This window comes from Lepisma saccharinum, chromosome 1, assembly GCF_977018435.1.
Source record: "Lepisma saccharinum chromosome 1, izLepSacc3.1, whole genome shotgun sequence".
Taxonomy (NCBI): Eukaryota; Metazoa; Arthropoda; class Insecta; order Zygentoma; family Lepismatidae; genus Lepisma; species Lepisma saccharinum.
This window is the reverse complement of record NC_139229.1, coordinates 104,005,152-104,030,967: the sequence shown is the minus strand read 5'-3', so window position 1 is coordinate 104,030,967 and position 25,816 is coordinate 104,005,152. Positions and strand designations below refer to the sequence as shown.

General features: G+C 40.0%; 1 protein-coding gene across 1 annotated transcript in view; it reads right to left on the bottom strand.

The window, feature by feature from the left end:
• The window catches only part of LOC145985769 (NEDD4-binding protein 3-A-like), a 187,554-nt gene that overhangs the window by 130,127 nt on the left and 31,611 nt on the right, over positions 1-25,816 (bottom strand). The window contains exon 2 of the mRNA XM_083119850.1: positions 25,595-25,654. The gene's annotated coding sequence lies outside the window, so the exon portion shown is untranslated. The remainder of the gene's footprint in view (positions 1-25,594; positions 25,655-25,816) is intronic.

Sequence of the window (25,816 nt, the reverse complement as noted above, 5' to 3'; positions counted from 1 at the left end):
TTCAAACTTAATATCCATTTAAGCACCGACAAAATAGCCAGTGCCCAAAGTAATTAAACATATTAATATATGATTTCATTCCAATGTTCTCAGTAGTGCATGTTCTCCTGGTGTAACGTTACACGCACAACAAGGTAATGAAACACGTTTCGATAATGCAAATACATCCTCCAGTTCTGAATTTATCAAGGTAAAATGTGTAAATTAACACAAAGTAACGAAATACCGTGACAAGCACTCTTGGAAATTTAGTAACGTGTCTGTAGCTCAAGTATCGAAATAGTAAATCGTTACTCTCCAAGCCTGGTCTCCTTAAGCAAACGCGCAACGCGAAATTGATGAGGCGACTGATAGGAATCCCACGCAGAGCATTCAATCACCCGAACACCTGGCTGCCGAATTCGAAGCAGAGGATCCGTTGGAGAACATCGCCGTCGCCGGTCACGTAGCGGACCCTGCGAAGTCTGCATTGTTTCTGTGCCCACACACCACTCGCGTTGCGAGAAATCGCAGCCAGATATCAGGCGTACGAGTCAGGTGTTGCCAGATTCTAAGAAAACCCTCCCCTGTTTTAGAAAGGTCGATACTATAGAGCGACCTCAAACAAAAGAACCTTTAGATAAAATCCCTCGCGCACCTTCCCCTCGATCCGTTCAGCTCGGGCCATAAGGAAGCATGATTCAGCACAGGAGTCGAGGGTCTGCGCAGGCTTTTTTGCTGGTGGTTCTACTATACGTTGAGCTGTGGGTCAATCTTGTCATCGATATTTCCTATGGTACAGAGACGAGGCGAGGTTTTTGTAGTTTTGTTTCATGAAGTCTCTTTCTCGGTCTCGTCAAGAAATAACATATAAAATGTAAAATATATGTATGACCTTCTGAACTTCCTGGTCTCTCTCTCTCTCTCTCTCTCTCTCTCCTTTCTTTCCTCACTTTGTACTCATCGCTCTCTTTCTCTTTTCTTCCCATGTTTCTTTCTTTCTCTCTGGAAAAGAGTATATAGAACTTGCTCAAGATAGGGAAAGATGGAAGGCCTGTGTTGCTGCAGCCATGAACCTTCGGGTTTAAGAAGGCTAGAGAGTTAGTTAGTTAGTTTCTTTCTCTCTTTATTCCATGTTTCTTTCCTTTGCTTTTTCTTCCCATGTTTGTTTCTCTCTCTTTTTCTTCTCTTTCTTTCTCTTTTTTCTTCACATGTTTCATTCTCTCCCTTTCCTTCCTCCTGTTTCTATCTCTTTTCCAATCGCTCTCCTTCCCTTTCTATCTTCTTTGCTTGTTTCCTCTTTTTTCTCTCACTTTATCTTTGTTCCCATCGCTCTTTCTCCTCTTTCTTCCCATGTCTCTCAGTTGGGTGGCCAACTAGGGCGCCATGCACAAAGGCGACTTTCAAAGCTTCTATTTTCTTTAGACAACCTCAGAATGTGCGACGGGGCATTTTAAATTTACACTTGGCAGCGGTAAGGGTAGGAAGAAAACATACAAGATGTTACTCGACCCGTGTTCCCATTGAAGATTTTCAAGTGATGAAGTAACCTCTAGTTCATCGCTGCAAGAATGATCAACTTTGATAGGAAAATTGACGATTTTGCTTCATTCAAAGCAAGAAAAGTTAAATTCGATTTTTTCTGAGATATCAGTCGGGTTTTATAATTACGTATTTTGTAAATTTTACTTAGAATAATGTGTAACACATAGTTTATAACTGTTATTTTTTTTCAAGCAGAGTTTAATAATGTTAAATTACATATTTTCTCTACTGAGAACATACGGCACGGTGTATTATGTACTTTAATTTTTCTTCTTCTACTTGTAGGCTTATATTCAGGTAACACACTTCTGGAATTTTCTGTTCCCCAAAGTAGCAGTAATAGTACGTTTTAGAATATGTCCAGACACTACGACATAACTGAAATGTTCTTAATACGCTAAACTTTTTTTTTTTTAATTTGTAGGATGTAAATATCACAAACCACGGCATAAGAAGAAAATATCAAATGACGCACATGAAATGTCTGTGATTGGTAGTGGTGGGCGCCACTCACAATCCTGCTTAGGCCGCCAAAATATCTTAGCTACGGGGCTGAAATTCTATGGCCCTTTCAAAACCACCTCTCCTTCCGACTGCATGAGCTAATGCTACATAAAAGCCTGACCACTAATAAATGCACGCGAAAGGGGTTTGAAACACTGCCGCCTTTGAGGCGACAACTCTGTTAGGCATCTTCCTAGACACTGCTTTCTGTGGTTCCCCTTTCAGACGAAGGTGATTGCCGAATCGTGCATTAGCGTCCCGTGGGGCGTAAAAAATGTATGGGACAACATTAAAGGAAAATATGTGATACGGAACAATCGCTGCCGAGGAGACTAAAGTGTCTGCCGATGTACAGTGGGAAAGAAAAGAGTTCTGCCTGAAGTGGCCATATGTATTTATCATCCGTTAAACCTGTTGTTGTCAAAGTTAAGCCGTAACCTTTTCTTTCTCTGGGAATTCACTCTTCCCCCATTCGTCGTAATCCATTTTGTTCACTCGTGCTTTTTAAAAGGTTAGTCTTTATCTTCTCTTTCTTGTTGCGGCGTCCATTTTTTTCTTCTTTAACTCATTCTGAGGAGTGCCTCCTAACTTTTTCAATTTGGCCCCATGCTGGGACGAACACGGTGGTTTATATCATATTTACGGATTGGAAATATGTGTCCAGTACTTTCTGGTGGGCCGGCTTGAGACGCATAAAGCTTTTTAAGTGTGAGTTCTATTACAATATACTCACCGACGTAGGTGGCGGAATGCGGAACCACAAATAGCTCACTGGGCATAACTCGCTAATATGTCGCGTTTGCGGTCGAAAAGACACCACCTAAACGGGAAAATGTATCCATGCGCAGACGAGTGACCGTTCGTTAGTGTCAAGTATTGTCACTTCTCTCAAGTTGTAAAGTACCAATACTAAACTCAATACAAATTATCTAGGTGACCTCTTCGTTTGATTCAATGACTGAAAGAGAAGATTTTGTTGCATTGTAATTACATTTTTGTTATTTTACGTCGCATTTCTGTCAATCGTGACGATGAGGATGGGTGATAATTAGTTGAAACTGATGAAGCGACACTCACAAAGAACACGCTTCACGCTTCCTCCCAGTTGCTCATCGGAATTGAACCTACAGTTCAAAGTGAGATTTGAACCAGTAGCTACAACGAGTATCGAATCCGGTCTGTGGAGAAGTTGAAATTATACAATACACAATAAAACACAAATAAAAAATGAGACAATTTGCAGAATACAGCACTTGGACCAGGAAATTCCATAGGATGTGCCAATAAAGATAGAGGAGGGCCTGATACTTGATTAATTTTCTTTACTGTCGCCTTGTAATGAAGAAGATCCGACATTGATCCCTAGTGGAGGAAACATACTTCACCAGGCTGACTCTAGTTCAAGAAGGGCGCGACCAGAAGGTAATTTAAATATTCATCCATCTACCAAATAATATATTTGTAAAAGTAGAAAAGTGGATGAAAAAGTTAAAAAGTAATCTAAAAAAACTGTTAATAAATCAGGAATAATTAGGTTGTAAATTGTAAGAAATTTTGAAATTAGTCATATTCTTTGCTGTGTAAGAAAAAAAGGTGAAATTGTATTGAACTATTCAAATAACATATGGTTTATGAAGTATGAGAAAAATCTTCCATTGCACATGGTTCGTACCGCGCTTTAAGCTATAAGTCCGGTTCCAACTATGCCTATCTGGTCACAAAGTGAAGTTGATCAGATCTACTTTAAACTGTAAATCCAATCTTGATTGGTGTCTCTGAGCATAAAGTGTACTTAAACAAACAGCAACCAAGCAAACATTCTCTGAGGGAAACAATAGACGTCTGATATCTGCTGCTTCAACCGTACATAACTTTCTTTGTGCATTTTTCGAGAATTTCACAAATTATAGATAAAAGCAAAATTGAAACGTATTAACTGAAAGAGATTTGGCTACCATCTTTTATAATAATATTGTTAAATATCCCCAATAAATATTGAAATAAATTACATACCTTTCCAAAAATGTATAGTTTCCTTAATTTTCTTTGTGCAAAATGAAACATCAAAGCTGTGTTGTTCATATCTAAAGATTTAGCTGATATTTCAAAGGGGCTCTAAAATCATATCAAATGTCAGTTTCCCTTTCATTTTTCTCCAGATATGAGTCAATTTTTGGCTTTTCACTAGACTGCAACTAAGTGGGTGTCTAACATTGCTGATAAAATTATTGATAACTATTTTTCGTTTGCAGTGAAGCCATTTTTGGAAAACTGAAATCTGTAAACATTCATAAAACCGAAACATTGAAAAACGATCATTAAAAGATAATCTGATTTTACGTAATGACTATTTTTAAAAAACTAATTTTCAGTTATCCAAACAACCATTTTTGAAAGCACTTGCATACAACTTGTTTCAATCTCGGATGGGTTAGATGCTCGGTCTTCCGTGTACCGCTTCAATCAGGAAGAGACGAGAGAACAACTGATGAAGGTGTATCATCAATACCTTCAATGCTCAAATGTCCTCCTTCAGAAGTTTACCGCATCCGCCAGGGGCCACCGCTGACCTCCCCGTGGGGGGCTGTTGTCATCAGTGTTGCCAACAACGCTCTAATGTTACTCCTCACGGAATAATCGAACAGCAGGGAGAGGCGTTTAGCACTTACGGCACGTACTCACAATTTAATGTCTTCAGGCGGGCATGAGTTTTTCTTTTAGGGTGGGGAGAGAATGAGAAAAAGGCCCTCAAATAATGTAGAATCCACCACCCGTCATTATTATCCTTTCCTTCTCTGCTTACATGCAAATATGTGAATTGTGCATTTATTTTCTTTGGAGAAGAACTATTGGAACTAGCTTTTAAAAATTTACAAAGGTCATATTTTTTTAAAAGACATTCTTTATTGCACGTAGCTTGAGACTGTCTGTTTACGATATTTACTATAAAAGAATCACATTTTCAGGCCAGACAACTGGGATGTATGACCGGTGAAGCAGACCTTCGTGCCTGAGTGGTTATCATAGCGCGCTACGGCGTCAGGGGTTCCGTGTTCGAAGCCCGATCTGAACATAAATGTTCTTTGTGAGTTTACCATCATCAAATTCATCATATTACCCAAGAGTGGCAGAAAAGCGAAGTAAAATAATTCAATTCAAATCTTGCTGTGAAAAGCGGTCGGAGGGTGATGCTGATCACATTACCTCCACTATAGTCGAGATTGAGAATTTGTTAGGGGCTATAAGGGAGGCATAAATGCGATTGTGGCGAAGAACAGAGCGCGTGAAATGGACAAAGTAAGAAATAAAACTGAGTTGGAAAGAGTTTGTTAAAGGAGAACAACGCCGGAAGTGATCAAGAAACGAAAAAGAAACTGGCTGGGACTGTTTGAACGATGGGAAAAGGATCGGGGAAGAAGAAGGTATCAGATGATCGATTTGGTTTGTTTTACTTCTAGAAGATGAGGATGATTGATTGATTGATTGATATTTTAAGCCCACTTCATGCACAGTAAGGCTAATCGGGACTGAACCTACAGTTTAAAGTGGGGTCCGAACCATTATGAACCGCCACCGGGTATCGAACCAGGGAACCCTTGACATTACTACCATTGCGCCATCTGGGAGGCTCGAGGATGAATGATGCTATGATAAAAGCCATGAAGGGACACTCACAAAGAGCACCCATACCAAGGCAAGCATTCTTACCTGGGACCCCTGGCGTCGTAGCGGACTGTGCTAACCACCCCATCACGGAGGGTTTCTAAATTAAGTGGATCCTACGTTGGCATGAAGCGTAAGGCGCAAATATCGTAAAGCCTAGAGACTGCAATGGAAAACCTGCTATTAAGGCAGAGAAAAATGAATGAATGAAAATTATGAATTATAGTATTATTATTGGTGTTGTTACAACTGGTAGTCAAGTTGATATCAACAACATATGTCAATTCCTGACTATGCCTCTGTGTTTTAACTTCTCCCTCTGTTCCCTCGTTTCAATTAAATTTGCCAGAACACCGCGCCAACCCACTCGCTCCTCACCGTCACCCCAAGAAGACCCTCCGTACCGGTTCCCCGCGTGCACATCCACCTGGCTCTCTCGAGGCGACCAACGGGATGGGAATGCGTCGTTAAAGGATCTGCTTACCTACCACATGCTTTTCGGCGGCGTTTTTTGTTTCCATCCCGCACGTAATCGCCTCACGTCCTTCATCTTCTGTGCGGATTCTTCGCCGCTCCGATTATCTGTAATCATGAAGGTAACCTATAAACGACAGCGGAGAAAATGCAGGGCAAACTAGCTGCTGCAGCGAACAGCACTGGTGCTGCTCCTCAATGAAATGATGGTACACAACCCATCGCGAAATAGCATTAATCCATCTTCTCATATGATATTTTTTTTTCGCTTTTCTGTTACTTTTTGGCTACTTGCGAAGAAAGAGATCAATGGTGGTAAGCAGGACCTTTTCCTGGGACTGTCACGGTACTCTCAAAGTTGGTTTGTTATTGCGTTTATCAAGAGAACTACTCAAAATATTGTAGTATTATGTTCAGAAACAATCGCCTATGAAAAGGTGCCGGTACGGCGTACCGTTGCGTACCGCCAGAAAAAAATAAGTATCGGTGGTATAAGGTGATATTGACGAAACGACAATCGCTTAAACATATGGACAGTACAAAAGACAAGCCCCCAGAGAGGATTATACTGATGAGTCCAGGGTATACTACGTGGAAGGGAGGTTAACACTTCCGAAAAGGTAATCTCTAGCCAACTCTCCTGCCTACCCAAATGGCAGGAGTTTCCAATTTCCAGTCTTGCATTACCAAGGGTCTAACTTATCGCACGTACGTCAAACACCTTATCGGTCAAGCGCCGTATTTTAGGGGAAATAAAATATTTATAGACTGTGATGAACATAGACATTGTTTATTTCGGTAAAACGATAGAGTAAACCCAGTATACGCATGGAACTCTGGAGACATGCTCAGGAAATGAAAGTTCTTCATCAAACATAACGTCCAAATCCTTCTGTGAGGCAATAAAATGACGTAAAATAATCTAAACAGAAAGAAACAAACAAAATAAATATTCCACAACATTCCCCGAAGGAAACTTTCTTTATTATTCCGCACAGATCCAAAACTAATTTGTACTCAACAAACCACATTCAAGCTAATGAATTACTCAATCAAGTAATTAAGCATAAGTTTACATTTTCTTGATGCTGCTTGCACTGAGGTAAAAACTATCTACAATCGCCGGCAATAGGAACGGGACACATAGGTCCTGAAATGTTCGCTTCCCTGCAAGGCGTTATGTGTGTTGCCTAACTCTACGGCGCTGGTAGAAGTTTGCATTGAAAGTTGCTATTAAAATCAACTTTTCGCCTTAGGTAGGCAACATGCATGGCGCCTTGCATAAAAGCGAGCTTTTCAGGACCTAGGTGTCCCATTTTATTGCCGGTGATTGTACATTATCAAGCTATTTAAAAACTTAGGTATCTCAAGGGGCGATCGCCCCCACGCCCCCCTCAAATTCGCCCTTGATGAAGTGCTGACAGTTTCTTCCTACGAGTGGGAATCACATTCAGGTTCTCCCTCCCCCAAGATGAACAGGTGATCTGCCCATCCATCTCCGCGCTCGCCGAAACAGAAAATAAATTCGCAACATACCGCAAGGCACGAGTTTTCACCCATGATGAAGTCATAAATATGAACTTAACCTTTCTAACGAGCAAGCATAGGGGGGAAAAAGTCAACTTTCCCGGCAGATCTGATGGAAATGGATACGCGTGCTCTTCCTTCGTCCAACGACGTCATGAATATCCATCGGTGAGGTGACAGGTGAAGAGCAGATTTGCTGTTAGTAAAAGTAGGAAAAGGGCGGCGTCCGTTGCCTAAGGCGCCAGAACGTGATTCCGAGGCTCGTGCTAACCGAACGAGAGACTCCCCCGAGGAACAGCACGATTCCCCAAACCAGAGCGAGGAGGAAGGGAAAGGCGGGTCTCGCTCCAAATGCTACAGCGGTGACGGGGAACCACACTTCACTCGCCGAGATGGAAACAGGTGATCACTTCGGCCCGAGCCTTTATGTGCAAACTATTGGGCGTTTAAGATGCGAAGAAGGGTGCATGAAAACTGCAAAACAATGTCCACCTTTACAGTCTTCGGATAACTTTTTGTTGTTATTGAGTCATTTGATTATTTTGCTTCGCCTTTCTGCCATTTTGGGATAATCACGACGACGAGGATGAGTGGTGATAAGCCCGCCTCTACCGGCTTACTTTCAGGTAAGCACTTGTTGTCCTGGTACCGTTGAATAAACCAAAATTCCATATCCTCAGAACTTCGGTCCCGAGTTCGAATCCCGACCTGGGCAAGGGCGTTCTTTGTGTGTTTGTTCATAAATTTCATCATATTGTCACTCATCCCTATATACGCGATTAGTCGAAAGTGGCAGAAAAGCAAAGTAAAATAAACCAAATCAATCAATTCAATTCAATAGTCTTCATTCTTGGACGAGGTTCAGCAAATGCTGATATACCACCTAATCAATTCAGGTTTTTTTCGATCAATCATGTACTATCTTTATTAGTGATGTTTTGATTGATTGATTGATCTAGTTTATTTTATTTCGCGTTTTGTGCCTCTTGGCTAATTTGCGAAGATGGGAATGAGTGATGAAATGATTAAATTGATGAATGGACATTCACAAACAACCAAGCCCGAACGGGATTAGAAGAACCCGGTACCCTTGGCGTCGCAGCGCGATGTGCTAACCACTCGGCCACAGGGTCCGGCTAGTGATGTTTTGTTTCACATAGTACAAATGGTGGGTATAGATAATATTGGCGAATGCTGATAAGATTAAATGGATGAAGGGACAATCACAAACACACATTTGTGAGAACGCAAGACAAACCTACAGAGGATTATACTGACTGTGAGCGCAGACGCCAGAGCCTTGTTAGTCTACAAAATGTAGTCCACGGTATCTTGTAAGGAGGTTCACCTCTTACACCTCTAAAGTCTTTGGATGTAACAAGTTAGGAGTAACCGTAACCAGTTGTATTTTGAAGAGTTATTTTTCTTTAGAAAACTTTCGTCAGCCAGATTCTTACATCTTGGACCAGAATTTCAACTGAAAGAATGGATTATCGCTACTATAGATGCTGTCGCTGGAAAGATGAAATGTGTTGTGTGGCTTGTAGAAACATAATCTCCAGTTAAATACGCTACAGACGAGTTTCTTTTCTTTTTCATTTGTGTGAATAAAAACTTCATAGATCGTTATAATCTGAATAGTTACTAATATATTCTTTGCCTTCACGCATCGCAGTAACACTGGTATCTCCATACGCAAAGGAATGGGTAGCACGTGCGGTTAGCAAACATATACATTCCGTTTTTGATTGTCCTTGAAGCGTCAACATCCTCATTGGTTAGGATAGGTCATGTCTATAAGGTCGTGTCCACTAACCTCACGATACGAGTTTTACATTTTCTGATCTTTTCACTTCATCGTGAAGAACAATTATTTAGTCCCCCTTTACCTTCTGAAATTTCTAAAGAAAATACATTTTCGTAAGACAGAAAATTAAATGGAAATTTAACAAATTAACTTTTTCTACACATACAAGTGCAGGGTTTGTTCGGTGGAGTTAAAACCTCTTCACTCTACTCTTTTGTCTAAAACAAACGAGAAAAAAAGAACATTTGAGACAGAGAAATATGATGTAGTAACGATTTAAAAATGTCTAATTTCACACTAAAAAAAATGTCTAGACAGTGAATTCCTGTATTTTTGTTAAATTTTCGTTCTAATAAAAAACAAAGAAACTGTTACACATGAAGTGTGGCAGTATTTTATTCACTTACATAAACGTGATTCAAATACTTAATTACAACTAAATAGTTTTAAATGCTAATAAAATAGACGTATAAGAAACATTAGAGCATCAATATCGCATTGCAAGAGCTACTTAGCAAAGGTGACAACATTTCGAAGTTAAGCTTTTCTTGTTAATGGCTGAAATGAATAATTCATTCTGCCGGCGTGATCTGCTTTTTTATTCCGAGGCGGTCATTGGCTGCGCATTTCCAAGAATTGGCCACGGAACAGAGTGGGAGCTTCTCGCTGACCCCCGGAGGCATTACTGATTTCTTTTCCCATTAAATAAATGACGGAAACAATTACAATAACATTCTATCTACTTGTTTTTGAAATGACAGTAGGCGCGGATGATGCAAGCCGAATTATTTTGTTGAAATTAATGTAAAGATTAATGAAAGCAGCCATGATACATTGGCCACACTAAGAGACCTTCAATCCTTAATTCATGATCTAACAACATCTGTAGGACCGGCAACCAGAGATACAGTACAAAGAGAGCATCCGAGTCTAAGTACGATAGTGCGAGAATGAGCTAGCTCTGTTGTCTGTAAATTCGGCATAAGGTTGAGACTTATTGACAGTCTCATCTCTTTCGAGACTAGCAGATTCGAATGTAACATTTCACAATATAATCTGATATTATATTCTTCACAATCTTAGCGAGGTATGAAGAGGCGTGTGGCCGCCACACGTCCCTTCGAAGTTGCCAATTCCTGTAAGGACACCCATGTTAAAAGGGTGGTGGTATTCGTAGGAGAAGAATCACTTGTTCATCCTTTGGGGGAAGTACGTTTTGTACAGTCCACTTTATGCGATCGGGACTGCACCTACAGTTCAAAAATAGGTGTGCCACCAACAGGTATCGAATTCGGAACCCCTTGATTACAAGGCGACAATGTCTATCACTACGCCATCGGAGAGTAAGTTCTAAGTTCTTCTGTAAGTTTTACCCGTACTTTACAAAAACTTTATACGTATAAGTTTTACCTGTTCTTTATATCAAAATTGTTCGAGATTGGAGACGAGACCGAGACAGGATTGCTCATTCACGAGACGAGGATGTGCCAAGCCTTATCTCGTCTTGATATTATCCACATGCGAGTCAGAAAATTTGTTTTGTCGGCCACAAAGGTGTTTTTTTCACCCCGGTAGTCATGTCTGTTAAGTACGTTGTGATTTTACTATGAGCGCTTATGCTTAAGAAAGTGGCACAAACATAACATAACATAATTTTTATGAGTTAGATTGGTTATGATGACACAAATCCATAGTAATCCCTCCCTCAACAACAATACTGATAATAGTTATTCAACTGCATCATGTTGTATGGAATCTCTATGCCTTCAACTTCGACTTCGACTTGTAGACTGCTTGGCACCAACAAAACTTCTCAAGATACTTGCTTCTAACAGGAAATGCCACATCACATCAAAAGAAACTTGTCATAGCAGACCGTAAACTGGTTCACTGTTTTCTTTTTCGTTCCTTAGCATAAACTTTCAATATCAGTTAATGGTGTTCTCTATAATGGAGTCTGCCACGAAAGACATAAAACTTACTTCTGAAGTCAATTGCATTCAATAGTAAAAAAAAAAATGAAATTAATTTTGTGGTGGCTTAGCCCCATTCTGAATAAAAATGAAACCGAAGTTATGCTCGAAGGTGATTAAACAAAAAAGTGACCGAATAGCGTCATCCTGAGTCTGAGTTTGAATTTAAATTTTGGGTGCGTCAGCACTAAGGCTATTTTGCACCCGTTACATTATACGGGGTCCAGCCCCTTATCGTTACAAATAACAACTCGAACGTTGCAGAACTAAAATCATAAAATATTAAAATCTTCTGACTTTCGTTAAAAGCTGAGGCTGTAAAGGGGCACTCAGCACACATAAGGACAAAAGAACAGGACAATACAAACAAAATTATACTGCCCATTGGGTCAGTCGCCAGAACCTCGTTAGTCTTCAGTCCAGGGTGTACTAACGTGGAAGTGAGGTTGACATTTGGGTGTACTATGTGGAAGGTCACCCCTTACACCCCTAGCGTCATCCTGACAATGAAAATGAATTTATATAACAAAAATTGTACTACAAATAAGTATTAAGAATTGCAGTCTTGAAGTTTTTCTTGGGGTGTCAATAGTGGTCGATATTACACAAATAGCAAACAACATACTATACCTAACTCCAAAACGTTTATCTTATTTTCACATTTCTCGTTTGCTGTCTCTCCGCAATTAGTGTAAATCTGTCTCTTCCCCTCCCCCTCTAATCTAAATCTTAATTTCAGATTTTCATTCTACGTTCTTCCAATTAACACTCATATTTGTCGTCATTCTCGTCACATGTCCAAACAATGTTCTGTGACCAGTGGTCAGGTTTTTCACAGCGACCTATCCTCTCGTGCACCTTGAAAGCCACTTACTTCTGAGATGATTCTTTCATCCAGGCACTTTCTCCATTCACCATTCCTTCTAGTTCATTGTTTATTAGATAGTTCATTCTTAGCTAATGTCCTACTCCACTTCTTTCATTTCTTCATCTCTTTCAGGATTGCCTTTTTTCACCAACTCTTTCCATTCCAGTTTCACTTCTTGCTTTGTCATTTCACACGGTCAATGCTTCGCCATAACCACATTTCTGAAGCTGCTTGCTGTTTTTCCTTACTTCTTTGTAGTCTCCATGTGTGTGCGTCATAAAGCACTTCATTAGTCTCCTCTTTACTTGTCTGTTCCACGAAACACACTTCTTCTGCTAAAGCCTTCTTTCTCCACTGCACTTTGATTTCTGACTGGAGGTTATGTTACTGTTTATAAAGCATATACATAGTCCCACAGGAAGATATTCACTTGTTCAATTCTCTCTAGTTCTCACGTTGGTTTTCCATGATTTTCCTCCGGTAAACCAAGTAAGAATTGGCCAAATACTCCTATATATATAAATCCTTGCACCTCATCACATACACCTCTCTTTCTTGATCATCATACATCAGGGTATGTACATGTATATGCATGTACATAGAATTAAACTCTTGTTAGACATGGAGGTTTGTCACGTAGCAAAAGGTTGGATTATAAAGACATGATAACTGACATGTATCTGCTGGAAAAAAGAAATTCATCGAGCTGAAAGCAAGGCGTGGTTGAATTTTGGAGATAACATATACGGTATAAAGTTACGAAATACTCGCCCGTAAAAAAATGACTTATGACGAGTTGCAACGGATTGTGTGATGCGTAATCATACACTATCACCCTTTGACTGTTAGCCCCGGAGAAATGTGTGCATCCAAAAGAATCATTCCGGGAGAACACATGTTAACGGACACACGTGTGTCTGTTGATAAAGTTGCAATTGGGGCCAATTAGCCCATCCGAACAGGTTCGACAAGAGTAATTCCAAGGAGTTCTCTTCTTCCTTTTTGGTAAGGTAGAAGCAGACTGTTTATGAACGCCGCCGTGGCTTTGAAGCTTCCTTCATGTCAAAAGAAGCACCGCTTTAATATGCAGAATCTTTTGCCTGTGCTGCAGGAGATAACAGTTAAGAAGATTGTCCTGTTCGTTTTTCTCTTCTTTTCTTTTTAACAGGACCTCATCCATGTTTGGTAACTTGAACATCAACATCTCAGCCGAGAGACTCTGTTAGATTACTTCTCTTCTATCTTGTTCCAATCTTCCACTCCTATCCCAAGAAGAATAGAGCAATGAATAAGAAGGTGGAAAAAGAAGACACTGTTAACAGTACAAAGTTATTTCGACGCATAAAAAAAGCGTTAAAAAACCACCACCTGTGGAAAATCTTCAGTGGATTTGTGCTTCACAATCAACCTTGTTTTGCAATCGCTGGGAATTAGTTACGGAGATAATGCCAAGCTGAAACGTAGGTGACCTCAGAAGCTCTTGTGAACCACATAAAAATTTCCCATTTGGTATTCGATACGATCACACCTGATTTGATCGATTTCGAAACGAAATATGTGTGTTCGGAAGTACAAACAAGCAGTGGCGTGCTCAGAAGAGAGTTCTTGAGGACCATTGGCCCAGCTTTAGCATTATATATCTTCTTACGAAATTCATGTGCACACCATTGAATGTATTAATTTCTTCATTGCAACATTCTTACATCGGTGAGGATGTCAATATATCCGCATGAAGATAAGATGCGACATGAGGAGAAATAAATTCACACGACTTTCTAGATGGGAATCAAAGCATCACTAAATCAGTACAGCCTAAAAATAATAGATATAATCCATGACCGCATCATTGCTGACAATAGAGAGACCGAGAGAGATAGAATAAGTTTGTGAACAGGGATATCTTTAAAAATTTGGTATGGCTATGTCAACATGGGTCATCGATTGATTGATTGATTTGATGTTTTAAGCCCACTTTATGCGCAGAAAGGCTAATCTGGACTGAACCTAAAGTTTAAAGTGGGATCCGAACCACTATGTGCCTCCATCGGGTATCGAACTCGAACCCGGGACCCCTCGATTACAAGGCGACGACGCTACACTGCGCCATAGGGGAAGCCCATGGCTCATCGACATGCTATTTACAATAAGAGACTGCCTACCCCCGTGGCGGAGTGGTTAGCATATCGCGCTACGACACCAGGGGTCTCGGGTTCGAATCCCGGCCTGGGTATGGATGTTTGTGAGTGTCCATTCATCAATTTCATCATATCATCACCCATCCCCATCTTCGCAAGTTCGCCAGAAGTGGCACAAGAGCGAAGTAAAATAAACCAAATCAATCAATCAACAATAAGAGACTAATATTTTTACTTTTTTCCGGATGTAGCATTCTGTACACAAGAAACGTGGGCGCTACATAAAAGTGAGGGAAAAGCTGCTGGAAGTTTTCGAAATGTGGTCATGGCAAAGAACGGAGCATGGAAATTGGACAGACTAAGTAAGAAATGAAAACGGGCTGGAAAGAGTTGGTGAAAAAAGAAGCAATGCTGGAAGTGAGCAGTGAAATTGTTTGGAAGGTCTGGTCAAGAAGTAACTGCCTCTGAGATTTCTGGAAAGAGTTAATATAATTCGAATGGTGAAATTGTAGATGTATTTTATAACAAGAAAGTACTGTTTTCTGTGACTTACAGGCCGTAAGTTACAGCAACTATTATTATTAGGTTATTATTATTATTATTTGAAATAGGGTTACATTTCAGCTTACAGTCTATTTTACACTGATTATCTAACTATAAAGAACAGATATTTATCCTACATGAATTGATGTTAAGTATACAGTTATGCAAATTGTAAATAGATATACAGAATATGGAAATTACAAATGTATGTAATTAAAAAACATAAGTAGTAGTAATAGTAGTAAAAGTAATGTAATAATAATAATTACAAAAATAAAAACAATAATAGCAATAATAATATTATTAATAGTAGTAGTAGTAGTAATAATACCCTTGAGAAAAAATCCTGCGAGCGCCCTTCGCCTTCACTGCCTGGTTTAAGATGCACTGGAAGGAATGGTTAACGGGGAGAGGAAGAAAGTATCAGCTGGTGGCTATTACATTAAAAAGATTCTACTCTGCTATGAAGCATTAGGCACAAAATTGTAGAAAGCCTGAAGGCTGCGGTGAGGAATCTATCAATTGGGCAGAGGACAATGAACTAATGAATGATTTACATAATATTCCCAGTTTTCGTAGATGGTTTGAGTACAGTAATATGCAGTCTGTTGAAAGGGCATAATTTGCTTATCCCTTGCTTTTCCTGTGTACTCAGTTCCAAAGCTCAGAAATATAAATGTTTCTTACTGTATCAAAGGCGAAGGAAGCTTCTGTCCATACCAGCAGCATACGACAAGAAGAACACAGTCCCCGTAAAGTCATGCACAATGTTTCAAAGTTCCCAGACTGAACCAACAGTCAGGGGTGGCGCCGGGGGGGGGGGTGTTGCGAACACCCCTTTTTCAAAACCTATGTTCAACCGAAACTTTTACAATGATAGAATGTACTGCAAAGGTTCAAAAAATGTGTGTTTAAAGGAAAGGAACATTTTGATTGATTGATTGATTGAGTTGGTGTTTTAAGTCCACTTTATGCACAGTAAGGCTAATCGGGACTGGACCTACAGTTTAAAGTGGGATCCAAACCACTATGTGCCTCCACCGGGTATCGAACCCGGGACCCCTTGATTACAAGGCAACGACGCTACCACTGCGCAATAGGGGAGGCCCCCAAAAAAAGGAACATTTTATTTTGTATTTCTCTACATAGTTCAATAAGACTATAACGTGTGTTTGAATGTTTATATTCTATGACCACTATCTTGGAGCGTAAAAAGTAATACAGATGTCATCATGGACGCCCAGAAGGGGACAAGGGGGGCACATCCTCTTCTGAAAAGTGGATGTTAATCTAAAATTATATATTTCACACATTTAATTTAATTTCACAATAATTTATGTTAATTATTGCAAGAGCGTTGCAGGAACATAGTAACTTTAAACTGAAGGAGTGTTTTTATTAGAGAGAGCAACATTTGAAAAATACTTCGCTTGCCTCTCTCTGGAAAAAATCATGCTGTCGTGCATATATTCCTTTCAAAATTTCAAGCATGTAGTTGTTGTGCTAAAATCAAGCAAAAGTGAAGCAAGTCGCTGGTATTTTTCAGTTTCATTGACATTATCATAGAAGCCTACTAAAAGTCGACTGGTATTTGATTTAGTGTCTAAAACATGCATGCATGTTTCATGTTTTCTTTATTTTCAACATCGCACCCCCTTAATTTCATTCCGCAACCCTAGATGATTAATCCTGGCGCAGCCGCTGCCAACTGTCGATCCGTTTCACCAATATGATAAAACTTCTGAATAAGTCACTGAAGAACCGCTTTGACACAAAAAAGTCCAATCAACTTATTAGTTTGACTTGGTAAATGCTTATGCAAATTGTATACGGTACAATTTGCACTGAAATATTAACAATTGGAAGTCTATTTACAATTTAATTGTAACGAATCAAATAGAGTAGAGATAACGAAATGCACAGCGATGCAAAGGTGCATGATTTACAATATCGGACAAAGTATGGATATTTTTCTTTACGTTTGTTCTCTCGTCCATTTCTTATTATCTTTCGATTGGCTCATGAATTAGAAATTAGCGTTCAGTGGAGTGAAGAATATGGTTGCTAAAGGCGATTTTCTTATCCTGTTCTGCTCTTCTGTGTCCTCAGTTGCTGTTAGTTAGGTTTTCCGTGTGAAAGCTGCAATTTTGTTCCAAAGCTTGTGGTTAAGTAATTACCTTTAACACGCAAGTTCTCTTCAAAAGAATTGTGGTCTGGAATTCAGACGTCTTGTGTCTACAATGAATGCAAAGAAATGTTTCTTTTCATATCAAAGAGGGTTATTGCCAAATGCTGAGTAACTTCTGTACGTATCACCGAAGTATTAAATTATATAGTACATTATGTAGTGGGGGCCTATGTTATATAAGAGCCAACATATTCTCGATCTCCCAGAGTGGAGGTGATGTAATCAGTATCATGCTCTACCAGCTTCGGTCACCTTTATTCCCTTCCGATAAGCCGCCTAGTTTTTCTTTCCAACATTTTTCTCTCTGTTTCACCGCCCCCTCCTTAGCTACGGCTCTGTGAAGAAAGATCACGCTTGAATCTCAGGATAGGAAGGGTGTGACTGCAATACTATCGCTCATAGGCTGTTTCCTGCACAAGGCCTGTGAGTAATCAACGGTTAACGTGGGGAATTTTCAGATTTATTGTTCCCTTGCAGGCCCGGAGAACAATGCTTTGATTAATACCGTACTGGATCACGAATTTTAGCACAGGCCGGATCAGTGACGTCCACTTACTAGATATATCTGTGATAGACTCGGATACGTGACAAACTATCGTTACCCTATCCATGACACCAGCGGTAAAATAGCGAAGAATTCCCGCTGGCTTTAGAGTGAAAAACTTAATTTGCCGATAAGAAAGGGATTTTATTCGAAACGTGGGTTGGCAACCTTGGCTGCTGGTCGCGTGAGTGAACGTTGCGGGTTAAACACCTGTAACGGTTATTAAATAAGACCTTGCTCTGGGCTTGAACACGATTCCCACGGCCCATATGCAGCTTATAACGCCCGCCATCTGGATTACCTTGAAGCAACCAACAGTCAGAGAGATTTTAAAAATTCAACCGGAGGGCAACGTTTCACTCATCATTTCTAAAACGCGAAAATTTGCTACGAGAGAAGTATCCGACATGTCTATATCCAGGTTCGTCAATCAATGTAAGCAGTGGCGGCGCCAGGGGGCGCGAAGGGGTGCTTGGGGACTACATGACTTCGTACTTTTGTACGCGTTATATTATTTACAAATAGCAAAATCTTACTCTGCCCCTCCACCCCGCCCCGGAGAAACATCCTGCAGGCACCCTTGCATGCATGTTTGATGTTTTTTTATGTATATATTTTCAACATCGCGCCCCCTGAATTTCATTCAGCACCCCCTCAGCACCCCTAGATGATATATCCTGGTGCCGCCGCTGAATGTAACTGAGTGAATATTCGTTGACGAGAAGTTACGTCACGAACGTATATCCATACAGTTTTCACCGAATTAGGCGTTTAAGATTTTAGTAGCACACAGATGAGTTCTAGCAGATATCTGCAAGTTTGAAAGCGCCCTCTTCCCGCTGTTCCCTACAAACTCAGGGCTATTTGTAGGAATTGTATAACAAAATTGAACATACCTCAAAAGTTGCGTAGTAAAAATCATAGCATTCAACAATAATAAATAATAAATGCATAATGCCAAAAGTGCATCCAAAGTAATCAAGACTCTTTCAAATAATATAAAACTAACCGCATATCAATGAATAGAATGATCGCAAACCTAAACAGTATAAAAGGAACAACAGTTCCTACACAAAAAAAATATATCTTGGGTAGGAATGAAAGTTACAAACCAATGCAGTTAATCTTAACTTGGAAAAACCAAGGGCGTACACAAACCTGCTCCCCAATCTTTGTGCGAAACAAACTCTTGACTTAAAATTTCGGGGCATTACGTGGTCGAAATTACCGTGGAGCAATGTTTTGTTGAGATGCGTTCACATTCCACATTCTTATTAAAAGCTCTGTTTTTCTTGTTTTTTTTTTGTTTTTTTCAATTTAAAAAATATTTTTACTAAATAACTTATTTCAGCAGTGAGTCTGTACTTAGATTGAACGATTATCGTCTTTATGTGTCTTTCTAATCTTACGCTGCCGCTTCACATACAGATACGACTTGAACAAAGTACCCAACAAAAGATATCACTTTATCTAAGGAGTATATAGTGGTGATGCCAGTGGGGACAGGGGAAATTGGTATAATCGCCTTCTAAATTCGTTTATTTCAATTGTATGCTCAGTTATGGATGCTCACAATTCTCTCACTTTCCTCTACATATTATGTAAATAATACAAAGTTGGTAAAAACCAGTTGCACAGAATATTTAAAATTAATACAATCTAGAAAATGAACATGAGAATACTCTAAAAACACATTTTGGTTAGACAATAGGTGATAGACACGGCCTTGGAATGCAACAACACATGGTATCCAGACCCGTACCAAAGGAGGGACCAAGGGGGTCATGCCCCCTTCCCTCGAGCCATGAAATATTTTAATGTAAACCTATAAAAACCTACAAAAATAACACGAACGAGTTTTATGATTTTGCAAGAGTTTCTATTTTCTTCTATCATAAATGAATGTGTTGTTTCTGGAGAGAGGCAGACTCCAGAAGTCTGCAGTCTACTATATTTAGTAATTTTAGTTTTATAACTATTTATGCGAAGGTACCAAACGTACCACTTTGGTCGGGACAATTCACCATTTTTACTCCCTGTTCTGACTTTTTTCGAACTGCAGACTTGATGGGGAAATGTCCCTTTTTGGTTAATTCATGTTCTTCATTATAAGGATCATTCCTTAGCGTTGGTGGTCACATTCAGGGTACGAATTCACATGGCGGAAAAGGGATCTCCCACCTTTCCCCCAAAGATCTTGTTCTATTAAAATGTTCCCCCATCAAAATTTTCCGAGGGTAAGAGTTTGTGTTATAACAACACAGATAAGCAAACATTCTATACTAAGAATAATATCATAAACACATACAAAGAAGGAATAACAAAGAATAATGTCAGCCTGTGTGTGAATGTTGCTTACATCTCTTGTTCCCTCTCTCTTTTCTCTTTAAGGCTGGTAACAGCATGGGGTAAAAACGTACTTCTACATTCATAGATAAGATTTTCAAATTATATCAAATTGGACTAGTAAGAAATGGAGCCTTGGCTGCGAAGGTGTTGTCATTATCACCCTAGGCCCCTGGAATATAGAAATTAGACCGACCTGTTATTACTCCTCCATTTCTCACCTACTTTCGTCGGGAATAAAACATAGCACTTACATGTTAATTTAATAGGAAACTAATGCCTTCTTAAAGTATCTCATTTTTTGTCCCTCCACCTACTAATCTTTAATTTACAATCAAGTTTGCAGATTTGAACAATAACACACACTGCTTCAATGAAGATGATATGGAATGTACAACCGAACCGACTACCCTTTTATTAGCCACATTTCTTGAACGCCAAGTTTTCTTTTCGTCGGATTCAACGGAAAAGTGTAGGTACAGTCAACCCCAAAGATAATGGTGGGCAAATTATCCACTGCTATTTTCATTACTTTTTTATTCTACATCCTGTGTTGTTTTATGGAATGAAACTATGTTGGTTCGAAGAAGGGTTTCTTTCCTTCTTTCTTTCTTTCTTTCTTTCCTTCTTCAGGCACTGTTCTCGGCTTATTGACGTCATTATTTCAATTCATTGTCATCACATTGTGTAATTCAGACCGAATGAGAATGGTGATGGACAATTTGCCTACTGTTTCTTTTGCCATTGGGTGAACATAAAATGTATTCAATGTCTAAGTATGCCAGTTACATCTAGAGAGGAGGGGGACAATGCAAATTCGGTTCAGAGGGTGCGAAAATCTATTCTCGTCCTGGGCGCTGAAATCTCTACCTTCAACTCTGAGAAGGAAATGTTTTCTTTCAGGGACCATCAATAGATTTACACCATTATAGAAACATAACACAATAAAAGTATGAAAATTTAATTACCATTAATAATAAGGAGCAATAATAAAATAAAAATCTAACACTTATTAAAAACATTTCACTTATCTTTTAATTTCTTGACATTTTCAACCAGTTCTTAAAGGAATTAATTTGCTAGTTTATGTAGCAAATTAATTTGTTTATTTATGTTTCCAAATATAAATATATAAAAATAAATTGATTAATCAATATTATTAATTAATAATTTAATAATTATCACATGACAACTATCTATCTATATATATTATATACGTATATACAAGGGTCGTTCAAGGTTGACCGGGACTTTTATTTCTGCAGAGGAAATAGGTAGCAGAAGAAACACCAAACTATGTCAGTTTTTCAAAGTATTCTCCGTGCGCATGTCGGCCAGAGTTGCTGTTGTCACATTGGCCGTGTGAGGGCGGGCATTGTCATGGAGAAGAATGACATTTCCAGACAACATCCCAGGTATTTTCTTGCGAATGGACTTTCGTACAGCACCACTCAACAATGTGGAGTAATACTGGGCATTAATCGTGCTCCCTTTGTCCAGAAAATCCACATGGATAACGTCCTTCATGTCCCAGAAGACACTTGCCATGATCTTTCCAGCGGACGGCTGCGTTTTGCTTTTCTTGGGGGGCGGGGAACCTTTATGCCGCCACTCCATGCTGCGTCTTTTGGTCTCTGGGGTTGAATTGTGCAACTATGTTTCATCACACGTGATGATGGATTGCAACAATTCATCACCTTCTGCTCGAAACCGATTCAGAAGCTGTTCACAGACCGTCCTGCGTGTCCACTTCTGATCGAATGTCAGGTGGCGGGGAACCCACCTTGCACAGATTTTGCGGAAGCGTAAGTGGTCGTGAATGATTGTCTCAACACTCCCGACACTGATATTCACCTCGGCAGCAATATCCCGCACTGTTACTCGCCGGTTCTCAAGAATCATTTGCTCAACACGTGCGATATTCACTGGTGTGACTGCAGTCGGGCGAATGTGTCCATGCGCTTCATTTGTCACCAGCTCCCGTCCTTCGCGAAACTGTTCACACCATTCGTACACTCTTGTCCGCGACATCGTTTGTTCACCATACTGTGCTTGCAATCGTCTGAAAATCTCAGCTTTCTCCTTCACGAGAAATTTGATTACACACCGCTGCTCCACAGGCACTGCTTGCCGCCATGTTCGATGCAACTGCTGCGCATGCGCGAAATACGTCATGCCGGGCGCTAGTTACTCGCGAAGGAATACATTACGTCACCCGCACGTTTCATCATGATCCGGCTATTCATCGATTTTTTACGTACGAAAATCCCGGTCAACCTTGAACGACCCTTGTATAATCACCACGGTTTCTGGTTTGCTCCCCCCCTCAAAAAATCCTGGGTACGGGCCTGATGGTATCTGTCTGGTTGACGTTCTCGTCTTTTCGCCGACATATGTCATCGTGCCTATCGCCTATTGCTAATAATATTCCTAAATTGTTGTGCCTATTATAACAAATTTCCAAACTTTTTGTGAGGAGTGTATTCAAACTGCAAAGCTGCCTGAATGGCAGATTTTGACCTTTTGGTAAGGAACCCAAAAGTCAACCTCACTACACGTAGTGCACACCGATAACTGTATATTGCAGGCGAACGAGGGTCTGGCGTCTGGACCTACGACCAGTATAATCCTCTGTAGGCTGTGTGCTGTCCTGTGTTTTGTCCTTACATGTGCTGAGTGCCTCTTCACAGCCTCAACTTTTAACTAGGTACGGAGATTTTAGTCACGATAAGGAGCTGGATCGCGTATAATGTGACGGGTGCAAAACACAAGTGTTGCACCAAGAGAAATTATTTCAATCAATCAGCTTTACAAGTGAATAAATCGATTAGAAACAAAATGCTGTTCATGTAAAAATTCAACTAAGTACGGAATTTTGTTCGCTTTATAAGAAATGAACATATTATTTCCTACTTTAATGTTAAGCAATGTAAGAAAATCTTGCGAACCTTTAATACAGGGAATATGAAGAAGAAGGTTCAGACTCACCTTCCCGTTTTCCACAGAATAAACTTCTGGGTACTTGATTGGTCAGAGCTATGCATTTCTAGCGAAGCTATGAGCCGCAGGAAAAGAGGTACACTCTCTCACGCCAACTGTTGCCCAACAAGGCAAGGCAAGGGGAAATTCAAGGTCCAGTGAGAAAGGGGAATCGCAGATGATCACCTTAGTTATCCTAAAATGCCTGTTTCCACGATCACTCGAGCGTTTCCTGGCTTTTGTAAGCGAACCTCTCTCTCTCTCGTCTCGGCCAATTTTGGTGTTGGAAATTTTCCCTCATATCTGATGCGTATGTGCAAAAAACGTGATTGGGCAGGCACTTCGCTCCGTATCTTTCCCACGAGAATTTTTCTGTGGTTGTCAGTTAATGCGCAAACGTGTGGCGCTTTTTAATTCAAGTGTATGTGTGTGTGTGTGTGTGTGTGTGTGTTAACCATACTTGGCTGTACTGATGCTCCCAAGCATCCTGGGATGCCCCCTTGATGGGCCCACAAGTTAATTTTCTCGAAACAAACCTATCACCAAACTTTATTGAAGACTTGTCCTGATTCCACAAAAATTTGTGCCTTTCTTGCATTCTTCCTACCATGTGCCGCTTTTCTGCCACTATTGGCAAATCCCTATGACAAAGATGAATGATGATTAGATGAAAACTCATGAACTGACACAGGGGAACGCGATGACTAGAACCTTGAATTTTCGGTGGTGAGATCGTGCCTTTCTTGTTGAGAAATTTGATATTCGCAAAATTTCCGTGTACTTCCTGTTTCTCGGTTGCAACTGATTCGGAGTTAATTTGTCAGTCCATCCACATTAATATTTAAACTGTTTTCGTATTAACATAATTCCTTTGTTACCTCGAGATGTATATCTAAGAGGGAGCGCGCGGGCATGCCATAGTTTGACGACAATGAGACTGCAGAGGAATTCGACTCCCCTGTGTGATAAATTATCTTGTGCCAAAAGCTCCATATTGAATGGACAATAGTTAACATTGGATATTAGTTAATTACATATTTCCCACTAAACTTGGACTTTCGGCATAACAAAATTAGCACCCTGAGGAGTTTAATTTCACTGCATTTCATTGTCGTCAAAATATGACAATATGACATGCCCGCTCCCTTTTAGATCCAAGCTACATGCGTATATATAGAGCAAGTCACTGCACAAAGATGCACGGAGTACACAGGCAAAGGTAATACATTGTCTATGGTACAAAGGTCATTACGGGAAACAAACTATCCTTAATAACGTTTATTCTGTTTGACACATCGTTTCGACGCTTCGAACCCTCGAAAAACGGCATTTTGTCATGAATAAATGCAACTACGCTGCAGAGGTACGTTAGTTGCTCTAACGGGTTATCTTTGCAATTAGAATATACAAAATATATTGATATCTATTTATTTATATCAGCTTGGTAAACAGTAGCTAGTTGAAAATAAGCTGCACAGTAACGCAATTTTCGTTTACGAATGAGATGAGAATTAGATGTGTCTCGTCTAGGTGCCACCCCTAATCTGCCTTAGTACCACACTTATCACACAATAACCAACCCGTTGAGGCTACCTATGGCATACACAATTCACACACATCGTAAATAGCACAGGCTGTTATTAAACTCTCCAGAATGGCTCACTCTAAAAAAAACTAAAAAAAGACATTGATGCTGTGTCATCCCTTTGAAAGATAACAGGGCATTTCTAAACTACTACTAGTAGACTGATCAACTATACCCTGTCCCAGCTAACTGTAGAGCAGGGCCGCGCATATCGACAGAGGAGGAAGAGGAAAATTGAGTGGTGAAAGCGCAGCGTTGGCAACCTGACCGTACATGTACGGAAATTTCATGGCATGTACGGACGTAAGGTCCAGACCTTAGTCCGTACGCTAAATGCACGACTTGTCAAAATTTGCTCTTGAAGTTATATCGCTATTTACGTAAGAAATTCTTAAACCAATCGTACGGACTTGGAAGCAAAAATACGGTCCGTTTGCCATGTGTCTTAGGTATTATCTTTTTCAAAAGTTTGCAACACTTACAGAGCGAAGGAGGAAATCGGGTAACTCCCGTCGCCCATTACACAATCCCGTTTCTCTCACTGTTCACTGGTGCAGCCGTCTCGCGTCACTACTTGCGCAGAGACTTGTTCTCGTTCGCCTGGTCTACAGTTAGCTGGTACGGAGTTTACTTGAGTTCATACGCAACAGATTAGTAGTAATAGAATGGAACAACCTTCCTTTCTTATTTTCCTATACTCTTAATTTATCCTGCCTAACTCTACGGCGAATAGCAAACCTTCAATGGTAAGTTCAGCTTACGCCGTAGAGTTAGGCAACACACATAACGCCATGCAGGAAAGCGAGTATTTCAAGATCTACATTAGGTGTCCCGTTTTTACTGCCGGTGACTGTACATACATCTCCAGTGTCGAAGTAAAGACATGTAAACATACTAATAAAAACAAAATCAGAAGCAAACTTTTCTCACTTACCTCATGCTCTTAGGAACATAGTGTACACACTCCCGCCCTTAGCACCATCTGCAAATCATCCTAAAATGGAAAGAAAATAAAAATTAATATGAACTGAATTAGAAACACCATTCATCTTCTTTCTTTCCCATATCCGAGACAACACTGTCCTCTTTTCATTCTTAACTTTTACCATAAAATTTAATTTTCTTGAATGAGAATACATCTTAATAGAGCATTTAT